General features: G+C 45.5%; 1 protein-coding gene across 3 annotated transcripts in view; it reads right to left on the bottom strand.

Annotated features, from left to right (window-relative positions):
• The window catches only part of RREB1 (ras responsive element binding protein 1), a 127,688-nt gene that overhangs the window by 66,302 nt on the left and 35,532 nt on the right, over positions 1-25,854 (bottom strand). For all 3 annotated transcript variants that reach the window (XM_016202419.2, XM_016202420.2, XM_016202418.2), the window contains exon 2: positions 292-402. The gene's annotated coding sequence lies outside the window, so the exon portion shown is untranslated. The remainder of the gene's footprint in view (positions 1-291; positions 403-25,854) is intronic.

The raw sequence follows: 25,854 nt of genomic DNA on the forward strand, positions 1-25,854 counted from the left end.
GTCTGGATTTGGGGGTGGGAAGGGAGAAGCAGGAAACGGGGTGTATGAAGTGTTGCTTTTTTGTGAGACAAACACTAGGCACCCTTTGCGATTTCTCATCCCACATGTCAGGTCCAACAGGTCAAGAACTAGCAATTCAGTTACACCGGGAGTTTTGCATAAAAGCCTCTGGGGGACCTGGGGAAGAGGGAAGGAACCCAAGGGGACGTGGAGACAGAGAGGAAGAGTTTTAAAGGAGACTCAACATTCAAAGTTACTGTGACTCAAGAAAGTCAATAAAGTTTAACTGACCTGTTTTCTTTGTCTTATCAAGCTGGCCTCCTTACTGAGGAACTGGTGCTGGCTGGGCCCAAATGTGGGCAGGGTCACACCTCAAAGCCTCTGGAGCGGAGTGGGAGCAACCTACACAATGAGAAAAGGTTGACGACATTATGGAGGAGTCAACAACAAAAACGGTCCCATCTCTGTATTCTTCCACTCAATACAAGCAGGAGTCACAAATTAAAGATAACAAAACATTTCCCACCCCCTGCCTGCACTTCATAGGCAAGCTTCCAGCACCCAGGTGGATTCTACCCCGTCCAGAGCAACTGGAGTCAAGCGTGCCTTGGGCAGATGGGAACTTGAAAAGCATGCTCCAACAATGCCAAGGGCAACATCACCTGAGAATGCCTTGGACCACTGGCTCCAGGTAGAGCTTTGAGCATCTTAATGGCATGTTAATGCTGACGGATGGCCCGCTTAAAGGGTAGAGAAGGGCAAGACATCATTAAGTGCTATCAGAAACAGAGGAAAAAAGAAGAGCTGAAAAAAGTAAGAAAAATGAAACTGAACAGTTCCTCAATGTAAAAGAGTCGGTACATCTTTTCTTGAGTGACGGGAGAAGTGTCCGTAACAGTTCAAACAGGACTGAATGCGTATTTTCTTCTGCAGAGAACTCAAATTACACGCACCCTTCAAGAGCTTGGGAATGTCTGTTCCGGGCGCCAAGGGCCTCAACCGGCTGGCTGCGGAGAGAGCGGCGCCTGGCCCTCCACGGAGCGCGAGGAACCTGGAACGCAGCACTTCCCAGGGCCCTGGCGCTCGGCCCCACGGGCCTCTGAAAGCAGCATCCCTAGCTGAACTCAAGGGCAAAAAGCTGGGCGGTAAAGTAAAGTAAACTGCCACACAGACAAAGAAATACTTGCTCGGCGTGTTTTCTCATGTTTATTCCCTTTCGGAGTCAGAAAAGCTGCCCAGTTCTGGGAATGCCCAGTTATCATCCTGGCTCCTCTCTCTGTCCGCGTGGAGTCACTGAGCCCAAGGTGGCAAACCCCTGCCAGCCCCGCAGGCCGAGGGAGAGGAAGCCTCCCTGGCCCTTTCTGTTAGAAGCAGTGCCTCATGGCTTCTGACTCGGGGAACAGTTTCTCTCTTTACACCTCACTCCTTCAATTCATCTTTTTTTTCTCAGGCCTTTCTCTTTTGAAAAGTTCTTTGGATTTTGAACAAAGTATCGAGAAACAAGGAGTGACTCATAGGGACAGCCCCTAAATGGGGCAGAACTCCTTAAGCACGAGCAACCCCAGTAATTCTCAATGATTCTTGGAGACAAGACCTCCTTCAGCATCTGATGAAAATTATGGACCCTCCCACCGAAACATGCACATTCTCTACACCCAACATTTTTTTTTTTCAGTATCAGGAGGGCCAGGAACCCCAGAGACCCATCTGGGAAAAGGAGGAGAATACTGGTTTTACCTGAGATACAGAACCCATCTTCCTTTAAACTATGAGTCAAGTCAATTTTATTAAAATCCCCATGAGGTTTCAGAAATACAGGAACGAAACATCCTTTCAGATCATCTCCACTCATCTAAACTTAAAGATGCCTACGGCGAAATTAAACACTGTTAAAAAAAAAAAAAGGGGGGGGGGGACCCAGCAAGGTTTCCCGGTTATTATTCCTTTTTCATTAATGGCACATTTTATTAGGAGAAAAATCTAGAGAGAACTAGCTCCATGCTTTTTTCTAGAAACTGCCAAGATCTACAAATAAGTGAGCTACAGTTCTGTACATAATAAATAAAAACACACATCAGAGAGACAAGTCTCTGGAATTAAAAACTTTCAGAATATATCTAAGAATCTCAAAATTTGGGCATACTCCCTCCCCTCAATTAAAAAGATTCTTTAAAAAGTCCAAGTAACCTCTCAGCACACAAGGGGAACCAAGGGGAAGAAAGGACAACCTGACAGACCTGGCCCTGAAACTTCAGTCCTCTGATCTTGGATGTAAACGGTTTGAATATTGAGAATGTCTTGCAATTAAGCTGAGTAACAAGAGTGGCTATCCTGTTTATTCTGGGTTCCACCAGGCCAGAGGGATTCACAGAACTCAAGAGTGGAAAAGTACAGGGCAGTTCTTGGAAGAAAACCCAAGATACCCCTTACCTCTATCAACACTGCCTCAGGGGGAGAAAGAGAAAAAAAAAAAGAGCAGTGAGGGAGGCTGTGTCCTAGATGACAGATGACGCCTGTAGGGGAAATGTGACAATGCAGGCAGGGGAGGGCCGGGAGGGCGAGGCTCCTGGCTCTGGAGGGAGGATGCTAAGTCTCTGGCTTTGCATGCCCACAGAGGCCTTGCCCACACCCAGTGGAAGCAGGGTGACTTGGAGAGGGCAGAGGTCCACCTGTGAGGATGAGGGGGAGGGGAAGGCCAGCCCCCCAACTCCTCCTCCACCTGAGGAGACAAGGAACAATGCTGTGTAAAGCCAGAAAGAACCCGGTCCCAGATAGTCAAGAAGAGATGAAAGATGAAAGGGGAGATGCTCTAGAAATAAAGCTATCCAGCTTCTGAAAACCCTACAGACTCTTAAGGTGAAATCTAAAATCTGTCCTAAGGCCCCCAGGAAAGATGGGTAAGGCCTGGGATGACAGAGAGTCTGCCCCCTTCCTTCCCCCCCATTCGTAACAGCGAGCTTTACACCACCACCAAACTGGGAGAGCTGCTGCACTGAGCTTGTTTTGGTTGATCACTGATTGGAACAGCCTAGTGAACAGCCTAGCTGGCTCGTTCCATCCAACCCAGGAGAGGCTAGAAGAGTTTAAGGAGCTCAGGTACTAAACTGCCGTGAGCTGCTAGGGGACTTAACAAGCAGCAAGGACAGCTCTGGAAGGATGGGCTGAGGCAGAAAGGAAATATTCTTCCCCAGTCTTGGCCAGCTGGGGACAGAACCAAACCAGACTAGATGTCGCAGCATGGCACTGGCTGTCCTCCCCTGCCTGCCAAGCTCAGGGCAAAACAGTCTCCTCCAACCAGGACAGCCTCGCGTGTGCTCTGAGGCCCAAGACAGCTGCAATGACGGCTCTGAGTTCCAGGAAGTTGATGTGTTTCTTGGCTTAGGGTGCAGTCTATGCCTTGGATAGGGCGGCACCCATGCAAGTCACCCTCCCCCCTTGCTGACATGAGCTTTGGTCCAACGGGGCCTTAGAGTGTCACACTGAGCAGGCCCTGCACAGTCAGATACTGTGAGCTGCTCAAGGGGGCTGCTAAGAAGAGGGGGATGCATCTCTTGGCCCACGTTTAAGAGAGCAAAGTGCGAAGGGGTGGGGGACTGCAACCCTGGGACGTAAGCCCAGGTATGTGGGCCTCCCCTTGGGTTGTCTCCTGATCTTTGCCTCAAGACGGCAGAAAATACTTTTTAGTCTGCCATTGAAAGCCCTACATGCTATGGCCTCAGTTTACTTTCTGGCCTTCTTGCCTACCAGTTCCCATGGTTATCCCTCTGTTCAGTTTCTTCCCCCAGAACATTCCTTTCTCCACCCCATCCCTCAGGGGCCACTTTCCACATGCAGCCTCCCCGATTCCCACTAATCCCAGGCTCTTAGTTCCAAACTTGAACTCTGTAGTAGCAGCAGCAGCTAATACTTTTTGAATACTGTGTTGTCTGCTTTGACCTTCATTATAAAGACCCTTAGAGGTGTATAGATGAGAAAACTAAGGTGTGAGGGTTAAGTACCTTGCCCCCAACATCACGGTAGGAGAGCAACGTGAATCCAGTTTCTAATCTGTTTCTTTGGACAAAATTTGCAACTCCTAGCACAGGGTTTGAGAGAACAGATGTGCTTCTCTCAGTCACATTCTCTGACTTCTCACAATCACATTCTGAGTCATTTTTGCCGTTCCAGACTGCTCAGTGCCTGGCCTCCCATTTCCTCCTGATTCCAAGCAGGAAAAAGGAGCTCTCTCCTCCCACCTTCACTTCTGCCTTCCTCTCTGTGCCAGAGGCAGGGCTGAACTTCCATCACGGCACTGGGCAAGAGTCTGCAAGCACTCACTGCCCTCTCGGCACAGAGGGAGGGGAACTCCACATCCAGCACCGCTGTGTTCTGGAAGCACCCAGGCAGGGAGCTCGGAAGGAGGCCACCAGGCTCTGCCTGAACTCCCGCACAGCCCAGTCCTGCCCAAGTGGCTGAATCCAGCTGATCCACCAGAGCAAGCTGGAGCTCAGAAGCGACCTGTATGCTCCAGGTCACCTCTGCTTCCTTGAAAACGGAACGCACACGTGGAGCAAGAGGAAGCTCTGATGGGGGTGCCCACACTTTCAGGTGCTGGGTGGGATTCCAATAATATGTGTGTGCAGGAAGCAGTGGGGGCCAGTAGATGGGGAGCACTGATGGCAGGGAGGGAGTAGCCAAGAGTGCACAGAACAAAAATTAAGCAAACACTTCGTGAAGGAATTCTTACAGTCCTAAGAATTCAGTGAGAAGTTTCCTGTTACTGACCCTCCAGCAGAGCCATCCCAAAGAGTAGCTCCTGTCCAGCAGTCGCAGACCTCTGTCAGAAACGCCTTCTCAATACATGGAGGTCACTATGTGGTACACCTTAAACTTACACTGCTGAAAATGCAGCTTCTCTGGCCCGGGCCCAGAACTGCTGCCTCAGAAGATCCTCTGGGGGGGCCCTGTGGTCTGCGTGCTCACTCCAGGGGACCCAGCCTGGAGAACCAGCTCTCCTCCTTCCGCAGAGTTCTGGAAGAAGGGCAGCACAAAACCAAGGAGCTGCCTGAAAACGTCCTTCTGTGAGGACTTGAAAGGAGCCACCCTCAGAGCAACAATCAAGGCACTGGTTCTAACTTCAGCATTATTTACCACAATAAAATAATAATAAAGAAATAAGGGGGGATTAGTCCACTTGAGCTTCCTCAGGACCAGGGACATGTGGGATGTGAGCTTCAGATGGGGCAGGGCCTGCCTGCAGTTCACGAATCTAAACCACTCCGCTGGCTCCACGCAGCTCCCAACCCTCAAAGCCCTCTCCCCCAGCAGGTGGCTTCCCCAAGGTGACTTGAGGAAAAGCTCCTTGGAGGGTGCACCTGGAATGTCTCCAAAGCTGAGCCCTTCAGCCAGAATTTCCAGTGGCCCTGGACACCCTCGTGGTCCCTCCAAATCTCTTCCCTTCTCTGCTGCCCCTGGGCAGTGAGTGTGCCATGAGAGGTGGTGAGGAGGAGGAGTGAGGGAGGGTGACCCCAAGGAAAGCAGGCCTCCATGTGGCTCCCCCTTGGCCTCAGAGCCACCTCACCACCTACTGCGGTTTGTGTCTTATGGGACTCAGAGCTGGAGGAAGAAAAACCAGATGGAGTTCACCCCTGCTGTCTAGAGAGGCTCCCCTGCCGAGGTCTCCACTGCCCCGAGGGGGGGGGGGGTATCAGGGCTGGCAGGAGCCGCTGATGTTCCTTTCACAAGGCACAGGTCCCTGTCCTGGGTAAAGGAACACTAACATTCCGGAAGGTGACGGGGAAGGAGCGGCTTAGGGGAGAGCGACAGGTTCCATGCTGGAGGCAGTTTCTCTCTTGAAAGTAATTTGGACATTTTAATCACTACAGTGTACACGCTTTCAGCAGAGAGGCAAGTGCTGATTCGGAAGGCGAGGTTTTTGCTTACAGTTTCTCTGTGGAAGTCAGTTTCCACTCACTATTTAAAGTATGAACTGCCGGAAAGGTGGAGAGATCTTTCTGGTACGCGTGAGATAAAACCATCTCACGATACCCCATTCTTCCTGCACCTCTCTGCAGGGCTCTTGGCTTCTTCAGAGGGAGGAAATGGGGCAAAGTCCTGCGTATAAGCTTTTCTGTCAGGAAATAAGACTATGAAGAAGCAGATTCGTCTTTGCAGCTCTCCTGGGAGCAGGTCTTACCGACAGGATCTAACTACTGCCAGACTCATGAAGGTGAGACGGAGCTGCCACACGGCTGCCCTGTGCCACCCAGGACCCTGCTCTTCTGGGAGGGGCCCTGTCCCTCTCCCCAGGTGAGCCGGTCTTTTCCTAAACATTGCTTTTCTGCCAGGCCACCAGGATCTGGTTACTTCATCATTTTCTTTCCCAACTTAGCAGAAACCTGTATGGTTTTCCATTCTGCCGAGGAAGGTGTGAGGAAGGGAGTGGGCAGTCAAGGGAGCCTGAACAAGGGGGCACTTACACTGGGCAGAGGGCCTACTGCACCCTCACTACCCCCATGGCAGGGAAGGGTCTTCCAGGCTCAGGGAGAAGATGCCTCAGGAAGAGCGTCCTGCAGGAGATTAAGTCTAGGAGCCTAGAGCCCACCCCACCCTAAAATCTACTCTCTTGGCTTATCAAAAAAGGGTTGGGAGAGGCTCCCGTCACTCCCTGGCTGAGGAGTTTATATATCCCCAAATCTTATAAGGCAATGATTAGATTATTTGCTGGGTATTACACAGCTCTTAAGGGGCAGGGCTAAAATTCTTGTCCTTTCTGCTGCACCACAAAGAGGACTATTAAAAAACCACTCAGAGAGGGGTGATTAGCAAATTAGAGAATTGGGAACCAAGTTAGGGGGGAAGTAAGAAATGGCTGAAGGGACTAGAGATACTCAGCCCATTGAAGATAACTGCACACCTGCAAGGCAGGCTGCAAATACCCAAAGGCCTGGTGTGTGGAAGAAGGTTACACTCCTCCTACTTGTCCACCATGGCAGGAACAAGGTTTGGGTGGGAGGCACAAAAAAGCAGGTCTGGCCTAGCTGGGTGTGGCTCAGCTGTGGAGCATCAACCTAGAATCCAGGAGATCGCGGTTCAATTCCAGGTCAGGGCACATGCTCGGGTTGCGGGCTCCATCCCCAGTCCAGGGCGTGCAGGAGGCAGCCGATCAATAACTCTCTCTCATCATTGATGTTTCTAGCTCTCTCTCCCCCTCTCCTTTCCTCTCTGAAATCAATAAAGATATATATATATAAAAAAAAAAGCAGGTCTGGGGCTCTATAATTCTTTATAGCAGAGCTTTGAACAATTAATGCTGCCCACAATGAAATGAGACCCCATAAGGCAATGAGCTTGCTGTCCCTGAGTGTATTCAAGCAGAGGATCCTACAGTGGGTGGGAGACCAAATCAGATCATTCTTCTAAGATCTAGATTCTGGGCTTCTAAAAGGATGGTCCCTTTTCCATAATACTGTAAGATTCCAAAGCACACAGCAGAGAATAAAACGTGGTAGTATAGCTTCAAGAGCACATGCTGTGGTGTCCAAATCTTAGACAGGAAACTCCGCTGGCCACCAATGAGGCAACTGTGAGTCTCTGGGCCTCAGTTCCCTCATTCAGAAAATGAAGCTAATAATACATGCCCGCCATACCTTAAAGTACAGAAACCAATCAAAGGAACATTTATTAAAACGCTTTACAGGGCACTCTCCCTGTGGGGAGCCCACCAGAGCCTTTCCCTGCCCCCTCTTCTGCCCCCAGGCACCTAAGTTACCTCTGCCTTTCTCCTAAGCTTTAAGGGCCCTTCAACTACCTTCAGTAACTTCCTAAATAAACTTTCTCTTATAATTTGAAAAAACAAACAAACGAACAAAAAACACTTTACAAATGTTACAGTACCCCCAGGATGAGCTATTGGTATTATCCTCTTTACCTCCCTACATTCCAATTTATTTTGCCCCTGGGCCGGCTCTCCCCAACCCTTTGATTCACCCACTGGCTCCCCTCTCAGACTGCCAGTGCTCTGAGGGCAAGGGCCAGTTTACTGATTTTTTAAAAAAAATTTCAGCTCCAGCCCTTAACTATGAAATATAAATATAATTTAGCTTATGGCAAATGTAATCCCACTGACAATAAGGTGCAGAACATGCTGTAGGATGAGCAGGAAATAAAACCCCTCCAGCTTCAGTTCACGGCTGAAACAATTCCTGGTCAGCTTCACATTTGCTTAATTAATCAAGGAAGTTCCCACTGCTGGCTCCCGCAGAACGAGGCTCCCTCCCATTCTCTCCCACACCTCTCCCCTCCCAACTGCAGAACTCCATACAGTAGCTGACACCCAGCACCCCATCCCAGACTCTTAGGCAACTGGACCCCAGCGAAGGGACTGCTCTGGACATTCCTGATGCCTTCAGTTACATTTGCAGCCTAAGGGAGGAAGCTGGGGTAAAGTTCAGTAGCAGTTTGCTGACAATTTTGGGCAATATCCTGCAATTCTTTCACAGGCCGGAGGTTGTGGGGCTGGCCTTTGTGACAGGCTCTGGTAAAGGATTAGAAGCTGCAGAAACAGGATTCTCTCGTTTTCTCCTGAGGAGCTGGATGCAAGCTAAGTACCTCTAGGGCAGGTGGTTAGCCCAGGATCTGGGCTTTAAATTCCCAGAATTCAGGGTGGTTCAGCACGACAGCCCTTATAAATCAAAATTACTTTGTGAAAGACAGTGTTGCCACAAATGCTTCTACTCTACTAGCTCAGAGTAGGCAGTGGACAGGAGGAGATCACATCTTTCCTCGCCCACTGGAAAAGCAGTCAGCTGTGGTCAAAATTTCACTGTGGGTAACCAGACATTACAGACCGTCAGCTGAGAATGACTGTGCTGGGCAAGTTTACCAAGCGCTTGATGGCCTGCCCTTTATGTCTTCCAACAGATGAACTTTCCCCCCCAACTTTGCCTCTAAGAAAATTCTCCACCACTTTATCTGTGAAGAAAAACAAATGCTCCAGGATATAAGTGGTTGATAAGTGTTTACAGAGAGCCAACCAACTGAAAACACTAACAAGCCAATGTATTTTCTTAAAGTAAACTGAGCAAAATCCAAAAGCTACTGTGGGGCAGGATGGGGTGTTGGGAGGAAAGGTGTCTTGTGGGGCAGGTTTCTGTCTCCATCCCCAGCACTAATGAGCTGACCAGCAGAGGCACCCAGAAAGAAAGGCAGGGCTGTGGACTGGCATGGTCCTGGAGGAAGTCTGGGGCACTAAAGCCCTCTCGGTTCCTTCCCAACCTAGTTCAGGACAACTGCAGCCCCTGGAGTACCTAAATGCGCTGCTTCTGCACCAGCACAAAGGGCCCAGCCCCTCAGCCCCTAAGGGTCTGAAACAAGCATAATGCGCCCAAAGCACACTTGTCCCTTTGTTGGCTAAGCTCACACAGGGCACCGACTATACCCAGGCCTTTCAATGTGGGTTCACGTTTTACAAACACCACCCTGAGAAACAGATAACTGGTCTGCAAGCTCCTAAATGCTTCTTCTCCCACCCATCCCTGCAAGTTACAAGGGATAGGAAGGAAAATCTAAAAGCGGAGATCAGCACCGGTCAGACAGGACCCTTCTCTTAACGTCTCTGGTACCTGAATGAGAGTTCACCCAGGTGACAGAGGGTTGGCTGGAGTTCCCACCCACAAACTGGGTCATCGCTGCGGCAAAGGGCTGCCCTGCTCACCTGCTTGGCCCATGGACAGTCTGACCCTTCTCCACCAGGTCCCCGTGGGGCAAATACTGCACAGGGGAAATCTCTGGAGCACAAAGATTTGAAAACCCAAGCTCATGCCCATTTACTTCAGCAGTATGTAATGCAAACACTCCCTGTGAAATGGACTGTTTGGGGTGAAAAAAGACTGGCCCCTACCAATGTTTTCACTACACGAAATTGCTTTAGTGCACTTGCAATCATAAGCGGAGGATCTCTTGCTCACCCCCTTCATTTTACTTGAATGCCTGTGATAAAGGCACCCTCCTGTTGTTCAAAAAGAACATCCCTGCTCTTTCCTTTTATCTTTCCTTAACAGTTTGCCATCCACTGATAGGAGGGGCCCTGCCTTCAACAGTCCACACTTTTATCTCCCGCTGTCCCTGCAGCAACTCGAAGCCAAGGGCTGGATTTCCTGCAGTTCGCCTAGAGGGGCTGTTTGACTTGTTTAAAATATTACTGGCCTCCAGAACCTTGGAACCATGCCGGAGCAACACCTACCCCGCATCCATTTCAGCGCCAACTTTGAAAGTCTCCAAGTCCAATGTACCAGCACTCCCCGTGCCTCGGTGTGGGAGAGGCTTGGCCACTTCCAAGAAAGAGAACTCACTTTCCAGGCTCACACGCATGTTTACTTTGTGTCTGCAGCAAACATAAGCACTATCTTCATCAAAGTCCACAGACCCCAGAAGTTACAGTAGCTCAAGTAAAACTCTGAGTTTATACTACTAGTATTAAAATAATTAAGTAGCATTTAATAACACCCTTTAACCACTGGAGCGCAGACCAGTACATCATGTGCTTCCTTGCAGAAGCAACTGGCCTGGAATACACTGGACCCCTCGTCTGCAGTGATGAGGACATGATCTTTGATGTCCCTCCCAGGCCTGAGTTGGCGTATGAGATTCAGCTCAGCTGGAATGCTGGCGTGTTTTTAGGTCGGGTGTCAAAGCCCTTCCACCTGCGTAAGGCTACGAGCGTTCCCACGAATACTCAGGATCGGAAAGAGCAGCAAACTCTACTTCTTAATCAAGGGCAGTTGGGGGGCCGTGCACCACTTACGGGGTGGGACAGCCAGAGCAGAGGACCCTGACTCCCTGCCATTCAAGGCCAGGAGTTGCATTTTCTTGGCATCACACCAACACCAGTGAGGTTAACGGGTTCAGAGAATGATAAGATCAGATGTTCAAAACAGTCCCCCAGTGTTCCTTTTCTGGAGTATAAGGAATCTTTCCAAAGTCAATTAAAGAAAAGAAAAATGTCCTTGCCTAAATACCCCTTAGCCCCTCACAATCTCATAGGTAAAAGGGCTGGGCGGGAGAGAAGCAATGGAGCGATGACAGTAGAGGCAAGGCCATGGAGAAAATGGTGGCAAATGAGTGACAGGAGCCAGGTTACAGATTAAATCCACAACATTGATTTCTATGCCAACACTTCAAAACGGAGCTGGTAATTTTTGGATCTTTCTTTTTTTTTAAGAGGCTAGATAATGGAGTAACAAAGGGTGTTCAGAGACCAGAGCAGCCATGCAGTCTCCATGCAAAACCTAAAACGTTGCATCCTGTGTGGCCCCTCTCCTATAGCCACAGGACCTGGCCCTGTCATTGGCTCATCTGAGAACAGGAGCCAGCTAACCGGTTCGGCCCCACTGGCCAAACGGCAAGCACTGTTCAACATCCTCAATTTCCTCCCAGCCATGAAGTCAGGAACAACCTGTACAGACAAAGAAAGCAGAAAACTTGCGAAACAACGGCATCTACCGTGCTCACAAAATACGCCCGAGGAAACTTTTTCAAAGCCCTTTAAGATGCTTCATTACAATTCTGGAAAGAAAAAGCAGTCCACTACACCCAGGCACGTACATGTTCTCACAAACCCAACTTCATGCTCTGCCGGCCCCACAAGCAAGACACAGAATTCAAAATACAACTCAAGAGAGTGGCCCTGGTTGCTTCACAGATGTGGAATTGTAACTGACACTTTTCCATAACTCTATTAAAGGCCAGTGACATCCTGGAATGTTCCCAATCTGGAAACAGAATTTTCCTAAGGGGGAAAGAAATATCTAACAGATTACACAACAGTTTGCTACCTGGCCATGGTGAAAATGCTGTTTACAGGATGTTCAGAAAAAAAACCCTTAGTGTCTCTTCGTTCCTTATAGTTAACCCGAATGCGGTGCTCTGGCCAAGGCAGGAATCCTTCAAAGGCTTCTCCCACAAGAAACTACTAATTGTAGTGATGACTTTTTTGGTACTCTCCTAGCCAAGATTCATTTAATGGGATGAGAGTTTGGAAGACAGATGTGGAAAGGAATTCTGGTTCTGCCTATCTTACATAGATATTTCGAAAGAACCATGCTACTCATATATTCTGTACAACCCAAATTTATAGTCAAATATTATTATTCGCACTCACAACACTAGGCAAATGCTCCTTTACTTTTTCTTAGCTTACAGAAAGAGAAAACAAATGGACACATCAATCCATCAAAGTTGCCAGGCTTCAGCCACCAGACAGGTTTCATTTCAGAAATGGGTCTCTTTAGTTTGCTACATCTCAGTCCCAGCGGCATCCTGCTGCTTTCAGTGCTCAAACCGAAGCCTAGGAGAGTGTGCAGAACAACATGTACTCTCTTCTTCAAAGGGTTAAAATTAGTTGCTTAAGATGTTCTATACTATTTTTGTACTCTAGACATAGGGCAAGATTTGGTATCAGTGTGAAGACATAAAATAAGATGACCATCTTTCTTCATCATTAGTCTACTGTCTCAGACGTTAGAACCACCAAGAGCTGAGTGACAGAGCCCATGCCTCAAAGGCTGACACTCAGACTGGGGAGACAGAGGAGACCTGAGACAAAGAGATAAACTCCAATCCAAAGGAAAGTAGATTATGAGTCAAACACTGTAAGCACTGCAGGGTGCCCCAGAGGTAAGTCATCAAGCACGAGGGCAGTAGGGCACCGATTCTCAACCTTTTTCATCTCATGCCACACATAAACTACTAAGATTCTGTGGTACACCAAAAAATATATATATTGCCGTTCTGACTTTTAAAAAGGTACAATTTTGATTCACTCACACTGGATGGCTATGGTTGTGTTGGCTGTTGTCATTTTTTTAATTTGATCTAAGGGAAAAGAGGTCGGGGCCCCTGACTAATAGTCAGGTACTGCATGTTTTAAAAATTCTTGCGGCACACCGGTTGAAAATCGCTGCAGTAGGGAAAAGCAAACCTGAGCTTGAAAGAAAGATGCAGCTTTCAGAAGACTGGGCATTCCATTTAAAAGGAAACACATGCAGGAAAAGCTTGGTGACCTAAGAGGTACATCTGGATGGAGCACAGTGTCTCAAAAACATTGAGCTCCTAAATGTCTATGTTTTCACTCTTCTCAGGTGAAATGAAAAATTTTATTGAGATTCTCACAATGCTAAATTCTTTTTTTTTTTTTTTTTTTAAGGTTAAAATGCCCTTTTAAAAACGAGATGACAAAGATAGTAGATGGTGGAGATTGTTTTTTTAATGCCCTTATTTTGGGTGTGTGTGTGTGTGTTAGCAATCCCATGTCTAACTGCAAAAGTTTTGCCTTAGGTTTCTGACCCATGAAAACAAAGCCCTTGGGGGACCCGACTGTACCAGTCATGTGTGAAAGGAGGGAGAGAGGAGTGGGGGAAATGGCAAAGATGGGCTGACAAAATTATGCGGAGGTCAAGGTTCCACCTCGCAGAGATGAACTTTATATCCTGTGGCCACAGAAACCCACTGAAGGGTCCCCCACTTTTTTTTTAAGCCCTACGCTGAAATGATCACATTCATGTTTTTAAAAGCTCTTGGGTAGCAGTTTTAAAAGATGGACGGTTAGAGGCACATAACCCTGTTAGGAGGCTACTGCAAATATCATCTAAGGGACAGATATGAGGAGAACAGGGGTCCAGAAAACCTCATCAAGGGACCAACCTGGCTGTGCAGAATGAAGGCCAGAGAGATGCTGGGCTTCCTGCATTAGCAAGAAAATGAGTGGCAAGGCAGTTAACTGAAAAGCAAAAAAAATTCCCCATACAGGAGTGAACACAGCAGGAAGAGACTGGCTGTGGAGTAGCAGGATTAAGACAGTTGTGTTTAAAGGAAAACCTAAGAATGTCCATAGAAAGGAGCAGATGGGAAAAAGAAGGTCCTGGAGGAGGCAGGAAAGGAGGGCCAGGGGCTCCCAGGCATGGGAAGACGAAACACTTGTGATTATAAAACACATGTAGCCCTATAAATATAAGTATCACTGTCAAACCATGAAAATTGCTAATGAAAATTGACCATCACAAGCAGCTCATGTGGGGGAAAATGCTTAAAAAGGCTAAACTTAAAGTTACAAGTCTACGCAAAACTTTACCAAATATAAAACAGGAACAAAATCTGTCCTCTCACTTTCAAAGAGCCGATCATATAAAACTAACATGTTAGATACTGAGTTAAAACATTCTGTTGAATTGCTATGTTCTGGAGCAAAGCTGTACAGCTGAGAGTTCTGTACCAATGAAAACATTCTCGATACTTAAGGTCCAGTATGGTAGCTGCCGGCCACACATGACCAGCCAGCACTTGAAATGAGGTGAATGTGACTAAGGAGCTAAATTTTAAGTTTTTATTTAAGTTTAACTTAAACTTAAATAGCTACACATGGCCAGCAGCTGTTTGGCTGTTGTACTGGACAGCACAGGATTTATTGTCCTTTTTCTTTCTCCAGTAACCTTGGGTTACTAGATTGCAGTCCTTATTGTGTTTGATCCCTGGAACTTTTAAGCCCTAAGGCAGAAATAAAGATGACCCAGTAGGGCTTTACCTGCAGGCAGGGGAGGGGTGATCCCAAGAGTAACTTACTTTGCTATCATTTTTCATTCTTCCAGGTGTTTATCAGAGGTTCAGTGTATACAGGGAAACAACCCATGAAACCAGCAACAGAGGGACATCTCCTAAACCTGACCAACTTCACCCAGGTGAGTCACCACCACCACCCTGCCCCATCTGCCCAAAACCTGCTTAGGCCTGGCCCCACCTCAAACATGAAGGTCTATGTCTGAAAACATGAGAAAATATTTTAAAAGTAAGATCAAGTTTAAAAAGCAAGTGAGTACATTTAAGCATTCAATGTTCTGATAATATATTTATGGACGAAGTCTGGAAAATGCAACCTGAAGTGAGATATGTATCAATGGAATATGGCGATTACAAAAAAAGTGTATAATTTAATGTCACTGTACACTTAATTTTTGTAATTTAAAGTTATTTTTAAGAATATACAAGAAAGAAAATAAACTGCATTCCTTCTCAAGATACAAAACTCTTTCCCTCCCTCTCTCCCCAGGTTAGATCTAGTCATAGCCAGCGCCTTGCTCACAGTAGGCATTTGCTTATTAGTTCATTCTGTAAATATGAGCCAATTATGGGCCACCTATTGGGCAATATGCTCAGATTCTACAGACAAGTACAAGACTCATACCCTTGAAACTGTGTGTAAAATTTATGTGGTATTTGTTTTTTGGAGAAAGAGTCCATAAATTTGATCAGACTTTCAAACCTTCCTTTTTCTTGTGAAGATGAGATCAACCATATAATTCACTTTAAATAGTATCTGACATATACATGGCAATAACTACTCAATAAAAGTTGGTGAAATCAATCCCCTAAACAATCTCCCAATGACTGCCAAAAACAGTTATAATTTTAGAACAGAACCCCTCCCACAGAAAGGAAGGGGAGATGCTGGTGAGCCCCATCTACGTTGCTGTGGCCGTGGTTTTTTCCTATCCCTCCAGTTATTTCAGGAGTAACTGTTTGAAGACTAACAGGAGTTAGTTTCTTGATGCTATTAGGTTAAAACTTTCTGAATGCACGTATTATCACCATCTCCAGGCCATCAAAGGCATGGAGGAGGTTTTCGGTAACTCCACGTGGAGGTGTGAATGTGGCCCAAGCACCAGCAATTCCTGGGAATCTCAAAGGGGTCCCAGAATAGTGTGTGGTCTTGTGGAGGATGTTTGTTTTGCAATTAAAGAAAAGTACTGGGGGCATTAGTGAGTCTTTTAAATAGAGGCCAAGAATTAAAACTGTCTCTATGCACCCAACAGTTCTTACTTAAATAGAAATGCACGAATAAAATAAATTGGCTATAAAAGGGATTATATTAACTATAAAATTCAAGAGTCACAACAAGGGGAGTGGGGAAAGTGACTGATTAAAAGGTGTTTGGGGGAGGGGCTGGCTCTGTTCTTGTTTTCTGATGTCCTTTGAAGGTGAAAACAAAAAAGCCTTTCTGAAAAAAATAAACAAATGGGCCCTGAAATCTTCCTTTTGGGGGGAAAATATTCTACTTAAGGCTCTCAAATATTTCTTAATGATAAAAATACATGTCAGTCATCTCAATTAGTAACTACTGATCTACTACTAGACTGGCGGGGTGGGGGGTGAGTCCAGGAGCTCACCACCTAGCTGAGGGAAAAAAACAACACGTGAGAATTTAAGAGAACTCAGTGTTGTCTATGCAATACTAACCTTGAGTCCAAAAACACTGGCCTGTGCAAGTGAAGGGTATCAGGTGGAAAAGAGGGTGGAAGGAGCTGATACCCAGTAAGGACCACGAGAAGCCAGGTTCTGATTCCAGAGGCTGTGAGGTGGGGAGCAAATTATGGGGAGCTGGGAAAGCTGGGGCAGTGGGGGGAAAGGATGTTGGAATTTTAAGAGAACCTGCTTGAACATGGTACAGGACTGCAGGGGAGACCTGGCTAAAATAGGAACAAAGGGAATAGATAGGAGAAGGTAAGCCTGAACGTCTCTCAAAGAACTGAGGGGACCTGAAAAAGCAGAGGGAGCTACGGAATGAGTCGCTCTTGCCACAGGCTAGACTTCCTGGGGCACTAGAGTGTGATTAAGGGGGATGGTGACACTGTTTTTTAGACACTTGGAAAGTGAAGAAAAGGAGAGGCATCAGAAGGGAAGGCCTTGGTACTATGGGATTAGTATACCGGTGAGAAATCAGAGATAATGTGCGCATGTGGGATTGACCCCTCCAGAGAGAGGTGAGGCCTGAGCTAGGTGAGCTGACACTTAGAGATAAGAGGGTCCAGGATGGAACATGAACACCCATTTTAAGCCACTGAGATGGCAATAAGGGCTGGTAGGATGAGGTCCCCAGGAATTAGGAGAATGTGTGGTGTCCAAATAAATGCGAAAACATTAGCAATGAAGGGGCATAACCCTTCTGCGTCTGAAAAGATGAGAGTAAAGAACATCTGAAGGGGTGCTCAAGGAAGCTCATGGTTAGATGGTCTTAATCTTGAGCACATAGTAGGCACTCAATTATTTTACTGATTAGTAATCTCAAGAAAATGGGCAGCTGGTCATATGCTCTGAGTAGGAGGAAGAGAAAAGGGGAACAGATGGTGCAAGGAGCCAAGGGCCCCGGGGAGCTGGAGGGAAGAGGACAGTGGCAGTCAGTGATAATCAGGCCTCCCTGCGGCCAGGGGCAAAGAAGGCGACAGAGGGGGCTCTCAGTTGGCTTAGGAATTACAACCGCATGGTCTCGAAGTGCTCGGGAACAAAAATGGGCTGAGGGCAGCAGCGAGGAGGCCCTCCGGAACCCTATCCTACTCAGGGTGAATCTGTCATGTTTCCTACTCTGGATGGCTGGCTGAGAAGGGAGGAAAACTGCGGGACTTCAAACGGTTGCATCTTTTATTCCTGCTATTTGAGGCAAGCCTGTTCTGTTTCTCCCAGCAGATGCCCAATTTATGTATGTAGCTGCTCTCCTAAACAGTAAACAAGTGGATTCTCTCTACAACTACCAAGGGCACCAGGTCCTGGAGAGTAGAGAAAATGGTTTCCAAACACCCAACCCAAAATGGCTTTGCCTTTTTTTCAGGCTGAACTTCGTAACTCTAACCCAGATGCAGCTCAGTGCAAAAAGCCACTGAGACACCACAAGGGGCTCACGGGAGTTGGTTCTTCAGTGAGCACAGCCCTCCACAAACCCAGGGTTCCCAGCCCTTCTCTCAGGGCAAGCTGGTCTGGGCAAATCTGTACTCAGGGCTTGGTGACTCAATTAGTGTGAGTTCAGTTGCTCTTTTTTAGGTCAGTTCTTTCTTCTTTTGTTTAGATCTGATTCAAGATTTACTTCAATTATCTACACCTCTGTTAAAGTACCTAAGTAAATTAAACCATTGTAAGAGATGATGGGAAAGGAAGTGATGAGGGAAAGGAAAGGAAGAAACTGGATCTTTAAAACAACATAGGCAAATAATCTTTACCCTTTCCCCTCCACCATCTCTGTGCTCCTAAATTACTAAACTCCTAGACAAGCAACTGTTTTCTCAAAGGAAAATTTAGACTCTAAGACTGAAAACCCCGTGGTTAAGCCCTGGCTTGCAGAAAACTAAAAATTTCAGCAATTCTGGAATGAAATGTCATGGTCAGAACTATACAAAGCGTAGCAGCTGTTCCCAGCCAACATGAAAACCGAAAGGAGTGATGCTATCTTTAGCCTTTACCTAGAGTCAAAGCTGGTACCGTCCTGGGCAGAGCTGCCAAGAAGCTGTCTCAGTTCTAGTCTGCTGAGCACAAGAGACAAAGAAGGCAAGGGAACGCATGGGCCAGCAAAGTACACCTAAACAACAACAAATAATAGACCCACCTGTGAGGAAGAAAATGCAGTTAATAATTAAAACTTTTTAAAGGATGCAAGGAAAAACAACTGCTTGAAAAGTAGTTCTCAATGTCATTGGGAAGATCCTTTTCAATTAAATCAGTTCAAAATGCAAAAGATTAGATCACGTCTAACTCTACCTGAATTTCCCAAGTGGAAGAGGAAGAACCCTTTTATCAATTTTCTTGGAAGCAAAAACACATTTTCTCTATTAAAACTCAAGGCCTGCTCAAAAAAAAAAACAACACTTAACAAAAACCTTCTTCGGACCACCTCATGGAATCAGGTCTCAGATCAGCATCTCAGAGGGCAACTGATGATGGAAAATGAAAGACCTGAGAAGAACCAAAAGAGAAGCTTATGAGAGTAAGTTTCTCTCATAAGCCTGAAGCTCACACACAGGTTAAATGAAGACAATGTTTTTCTGATGTGACTGAACTACCTCATCTGAGAAAACACTTCCTACTAGCAACCCCGTTCTACCCCTAACAACCCCATTCTACTTACTATTCAGTTTTAAATGACTGGGCAACTGCTGCCTCTCTGTGCATCCTCAGGATTGGCCAACACTGTTACCCCCCCCCCCACATAAACCACCAACGAATGAAGCTGGTGGTGAGGGGACTGAACTTGTAATGTGAACTGCCACTGACACACCACACTTCCTGCTAATTCTGATTGGGTCTCCATTCAAGAAAAAGTGAAAAATTACTGCAAGGCCTGGTAGGTTTCCTAGGTCAGCAAGCAGACTCACATAACAGTTAGGTGGATTTGGGAGCCAGTTGCCCAGGTCTACATTCTGCCTCTTCCGCTTGCCAGTTATGGTAAGTAGCTTGACCTTGTGGCACCACCCGTAGACAGTTATGGAACCTCTTTCTGCCTCAATTTCCTCATCTATAAAATGGAGACGATGATAATACCTACAACATACGGTTGCTATGAGAAACAAGTTAAATCTGTAAAATGCTTAAACACAGCCTGGGACATATAGTACAAACCCCCAAAGTGCTTGCTATTATCATGTATGTGCTCACACCTGAACATACATTTACTATACAAATACACTAACTAGCAAGTGCTTATCAGGACTGCAGGGTTGATTCATTATTATCAGTTCAACAGGTGGTAAAAACATTCCATTCATCTAGGGCAGCGATTTTCAACCGGTGCGCAGCAAATTTTTAAAACATGCAATACCTGACTATTTAAGGGGCACTGACCTCTTTTCACTTAGATTGTCAAATTAAAAAAAAAAAAAGACAACAGCCAACCAACAATAACCATCCAGTGTGAACGAATCAAAATTACACCTATTTTTGTCAGATTGGCAAAAAATATAATTTTTGGTATGCCGCAGAACTTCAGTAAATAGTTTATGTGTACCATGAGATGAAAAAGGTTGAAGATCTCTGGCCTAGGGTAATGGTTCTCCAACATAAGCATGTACCTAGGGAGCTTTTCGTAACAATTTCTGGACCCCACCTCTAGAGTTTCTGAATCAGAACGGCCGGTGGGGCTTACGAATCTGTGTCACAAGTTCCCAGGGGATGCTGATGCACTGGTCTGGAGATAAAATTTGAGAAGGACTGGTCTATGGGATAGTTAACTCCTTATGTTCTATGTTTCAGGCCTAAGCCTTACCTAGTTTATTTATGTGCACAGTGAGACTTAAGGAGATAAAAGAAAGGAGAGTAGCAAACATGTCTGAAAGAGGTTAACTGCTCAGGGAATATTCATGTGCTTCTCCACACTGCCTAGCATCCCTACGCCTCTGCACGTGGCAGACCACGTGACAAGTTCTGGCCAATCAGCTGTGAGCAAAGAAGTGCATCACTCCCAGTATGAAGCTTTTAAAAGCCGATGTGTGACCCACTGGCCTTTCCTTACTGTGGTGACCTGAAAGCTGGCTGACAGCAGCCTGGATCCCCGGGCCACTGCTTGGAAGGGAGCTACATCGGAGAGCTGCTAAACCCGTAGCAAATTTCACATAAACAAGCAATGGCATTTTACGGGTTGAGTCACTGAGATTTTTAAGTTGGTTTTATACTCAGCACAGCGCTTAACCCAACTAAATTTCTTATCATCATTATAAAAAGGACATCCACATCAGTTTTATTAGGTCCCACCTATCAAACATATATGCGAAGTTAAAATCAGTTAGCTAGGATTTCTATCCTACTCTCATTCACTTCAATTGGTCAAAACAGATGAGTTTTTTAAAATCTCCTATTTGGGGTCTGTTTCTAACCAAATATAAAACTTCTTCACTGCAACATGATTACGTAACAGTTGCCAGTAATTTAGAAAGCTAAATATGCTAAGAAGTATTGAAAATGTGGAAAGTAAATACACTGAAGGATTCAGATCAAGAGCCCCATGAAACAAAGCACATGCGCGTGGCACGTGCACTACTGGAATCCCTGGCTCTAAGGGCAGGCCAGAGGAAAGGGTATAATTTTATACATTAAAGCATGTGCAAACTGATAACATATTTTGCCCAAATGGGAGGTGGTCTCTTTAAGGTAAAAACATTACCATTTAACCACAAAACTGCTCTTGAAAAATATATTTCTAGTCAACCTAGGAAAAGTTTGCAATTTACCCCCCAACACACAGCCAAAATAAAGTATAATCTGGAACAACTCAACAACATAAACTAGAAAACTTATGAAATACAATATTAAAAGAATTAAAGAGAGAGAATTAAAAAGATGTACTGGAATCACACAGGTCCTTCCTGGCCAATAGAGCAAAACGGCACTTCTTTGCAGGGCCCTTGATGAGGACTTTAGTTGAGTGGGATCTGAAAGGAATCTCACAGGTGAGGAATTCTCCCTAACTCTTTCTCCAAACGGTGGGGAAACACCACCTTAGTGTAACTGAGCACAGGCACACTTTCAAACTCATCTTCAGAGGAGCTCATGCCTCTCTGCTCCCCAATTAGCACTGGCAAAGCTCAGTGTTGAGATGAGGGATCCTGCTGCTTCTGGCCTTCTCAAGTTCTTAGGCCCTTTGAGTGTCTCATTCTCTGGGTGTGTCACATTCCATCTCTTTAGGTACTTGCATGTGGCCAAAAGAAAAAAAAGGTAAACACTCATGTAATGCATTTGGTCACATATTACAACTCAGCTGTAAAACCGGAGTTGAAAATAATAAAAAGGCCCCAACACTAAAAGCTGAATTTCTCTAATATTCAGCAACTGTTGGGTTTCTTTGGTGAGTGGTGTGTGTTTTTTTCTTTTTTCTTTTGTATCAGGAGACTTGAAAACATCATTTTAAAAAATGAAAACCTGAAAATTTAAACATCTTTATTTTTTTTTAAATCGTATGACACACTACCTTCCAGGACATGAAGGAGGCCAATAATCTCCATGTGTACCCTAAAACAGGGTTACTTCTTTACTTTTTATTAAGGAGCTAACACTGGGGGACATTCTCTAAGAGAGAACAGGAATAATGTGCATTTAGATAATAGATGGATGTACTACTAAAAAAAAGACAACAAAAATTCAGCATCACATCTTGCTAGCGCTCTCCTGTAAAGCCCCTGAAAACTCCCTATTACCTAGCAAGTTGATTTTATAACGCTCATAATGTATCCTCGAATCAGAATCACTGTGTGTGCCTCTGCAAGAAACATAATGGGAACATCCACATTTAGAAAATGAAAGATATATAAAAGCGATCTCATGTGATTTCTGTAGTCTAACTTGTTTAGTTTAATTCTTCCATAGTCATGTTCATAATGAATCAAGTGATAAGTCAATTCCTGAGGGTTTATAAACATTATGCTTTATACAGCCAAAAGCCCCTTTTCATTTACTTATTGCCCAAAGAGGTTTGTGGTTGCAGACTTCTACGCATTGTCCACATGTTGGGAATTACTTTGGAAGCTTAACAAGACGGTTCCCTCTATCCCCGTGCCAACCCAGCAGGGCCGGCCACCCTCTCCCAGGCGCACAGGGAACCAGTGTGCTCATCAGCAGAGCTGTTCCCACTGCTCTCACTAACACTGCCTCCTCCAACTTGCACCCAAATCAATCTCAGGACCTACAAATGACATGTCTCTGCAATGTGCAACTTTCACGCAGACCTAAGGCCACGAGGAAAATCAATTCTTGACTAAGTGACTCCCAAACCAGCACATCCCACACACTCTGAAGTTGCTCCTCTCTACAGACTCCTCAGCACAGAGACCGCTCCAGGGGGCTGGTGTGCAGATCATATGACTACTGAAATCCCTTGGATAAAAGCAAGCATTGTCCACTTTTCCTTAAAATCTCAAAATCCTGGATAAGATCAGCAATCAAGTAACATTTCGATCCTCCAACAGCCTTAAATCAATTGATCAAGTTCTTCTCTTTGGTTCTCAATCTCCCCCCACCCCCCAATAAATAACACGATGACCAGTAAAAGCCATTTTAGTCAGCTTTTAAAGCAGACTGACAGCATTTACTTTAAATAAAAGATTAGGATTGTGTGAAGGGGAAAGCTTTGAAACAAACAATGAATGTTATGGACTGAGATGCTAACAACTGCCCCCCAAATTTCTGCCGTGCCTCTAACACGCGCTGGAGGCATCAGAGTATTCACTGAAAACATGCTCCCTTCCTTTCCTTCTTCATGCTCGGCCTCCAGGCACACAGACAAGTCTCCGTGCCTGTGATTCACGGAGGCTGATCTGCAGCCGGCCAGCAGCTGTTCAAGTCCTCGCCTGGATGTCCTCCGCCCCTGCACCTCCAGCTCCAGTTGTCCTTGAGGCCGGCCTACCCAGTGGATGCTGGAAGCACATCGTCTCAAACTGAGCCTGAGCCAGCGCAAAGGGCTGCAGGTCACTTCACAGGTTACATAAGAACAAGACACAAATTCTTTCACCTCTGCACCGTCCCCCCTGCAAGCCCTCTCTGCCCTGTCCTCACACAAAGAGTCATCTCAAATATCTGCTCTTCACTTCCTGGGAAGTAATGGTTTTTATTACTTTTCCATCTGCTGTGAGCATCTAACACCCAGATAACTAAACGCCTATTTCTTATATGCAATTCACATACATTTCCCTTCCCCGACAGAGGCACAAGCCTCTAACCATAAGAGAAAACTTTCCACCTTTGGCATGGCAATCAGAGGTACAGTTTCCATGGACACTCAGAAGACCGAATTTCAAAACTAATTTCCATTTTCAATAGGAACAATTTCTCTTAATTAAAAAAAGGTATTTGATTCAGGAGCAGAAATGTTTACAGCAACCTTATTCATATGCTAACAATGAATTACAGCAAATCTAAGGGCACAAAAGACTTAAATTTAATACTATTAGAAGCTAATATGTGAGTAATTAAAATGCATCTATGGGTATGATTATTAAAATAGGGCCAGCAGCGTTCCATATTGAAGGAGATGAAATCGAAATGCTTGGAAACCACTGGTAGATGTTAGCTACCCAGGGGAGTTCTCAACCACAGGAAAATGTCTAAGATACTTAATAACGCTGAGAGAGATTTCAGTGTCCCACCACGGAGTGCTTGCTGTAGTCAGCTCCATCTGTAAAACGGAGCTACTGAGAATAAAATTAACAAATAACCTAGAAAATATACTAGACTCTGCCAAGCAAACATAACATTATTCTTCCTGGCCAAAAAAAACCACGTGGACACAATTCCGGGTGACATGTTTGGTTCTGGGCACGGATATGAACTATGGGAAAATACTGAGTAAAATGAAGGCAAACTCATAAAAACAGACCAAGGGACTTTAGAGCTAAAGTCCCTTCTAGCTCTAAATTCTATGATTCTTAGAATAAGCCTGTAGTTGGGATGAGGGAAACAGTACTATTCCTTCCTTCCATTCGTCATCTGATGCCTTAAAGTTAATTGCTTAGATATTTAAGTTTTCTGAGGCTTCCTTTAAGTTTGGAATTCCTTTTCTACAGAGACTCCATCTCCCAGGGTATCCAAGACTTCTCTGGTACTCACCAGATAGGGGGTCTTCTCTATCACCTCCTTTTTAAAATTCATGACATTTTGTGTATTATTTTAGTTAAGAATATAAAAAAATTCACAATAGAAATATAGATAAACCACCTAATAATAACTGAGACATCATTTGAATCTGTTAATGAATCTCTTCTTTTCCCTGCAAATCTGAGTAAAGTACATTACATTTTAGTGTCTATCTGAATACACTGGGAGGTGCATCCTAACACTTCATGTTAACTCACAAAGCAGCTGCACAACTCTGAGGGGTGTTGTGGGGGGAAGTATTCAGGAGTTAATTTTCCATATAAAACTCCTGGGTGTAAATCATTCTGAAGTATCTTTCAGACTTCCCCCTCTCCTCAAGCAGAGCCTGGTGAATCAATGTATGATTAACCTCTTTGGGCAGTGACTCAGGATCACTGCAATGAACAACTATTACACAAGGTGCCTTTGGAAACTAGCATAATATCCCCCGTGCATCAGTTCTGCCCCTATATCATAGGCCTCAATAGATCCACCATGTTTTTTTTAACTGAAGTTTTTATTGAGAACATGTGGATACACAGAGTTATAAGAAATAACCAAGAGGGCTCCTCTGTTCACTTTGCCCAGCTCCCCCAGTGGTAACCAGCCATACTGTTAGCATTCTTCTGTCTCACCCCTGAAACCCTTCCGTGTTGCTGTCAGTGTACCTCCTTCTGACGGCTTTTCTCCACCGACAACCGCCAACTTTGGACTCTAACTTACTGTTGACTGGAGATGGGAGAACCCAGGTGGTCACGGCCATATCTAAAGAAAGAATAAATAGTGCTAGAGTGTGGGTCTGAAAGATCTCATGAATCAAGGGGAGGAGGGTTAGTACTAGGACTTCCTACCCTGCATGGCTTTGGAAAGCTTTATTTTGCATAAACCCATACCTCCTGCTGGTCCTCCCTCACTCACATGCTGAATATTCTGGACCCAAGAATGCCAAATAAGTGACTTCCACATAAGTGACACATTACTTTGGAGTCCATCAAATACCAATTAGTTGCTGTTTCCATACTAGAAATCAGTACTCTGGCAGTACCCAGTGTCATACTGTTTGTTTATTTTGTTTTGTTTTTTGTTAGTCTTCACTCGAGGATATCTTTTCCATTGATTTTTAGAAAGAGCGGGGGGGGGGGGGGAGAGGAAGAGAGAGGGGGGAGAGAGAGAGAGAAACATCAATATGAGAGAGACCCATTGGCTGGTTGCTTCCCCACACTCGCCTGGATCAGCGGGGATTGAACCTGTAACCCAGGTACCTGCCCTTGACTGGGAATCGAACCCTTGACCCTTCTGTGCACAGGAACGACGCTCTAACCACTGAACAACACCAGCCAGGGCCCAGTGTCGAACCCTTAAATTTTCCACCAGGCCCCATTAATAATTTGAAATAAATACACATAGCCTTGAAAATAAATTTTTTTTTCTGGCCTCACTGATGTT

This window comes from Miniopterus natalensis, chromosome 9 (genome assembly GCF_054644295.1).
Source record: "Miniopterus natalensis isolate mMinNat1 chromosome 9, mMinNat1.hap1, whole genome shotgun sequence".
Classification (NCBI taxonomy): domain Eukaryota; kingdom Metazoa; phylum Chordata; class Mammalia; order Chiroptera; family Miniopteridae; genus Miniopterus; species Miniopterus natalensis.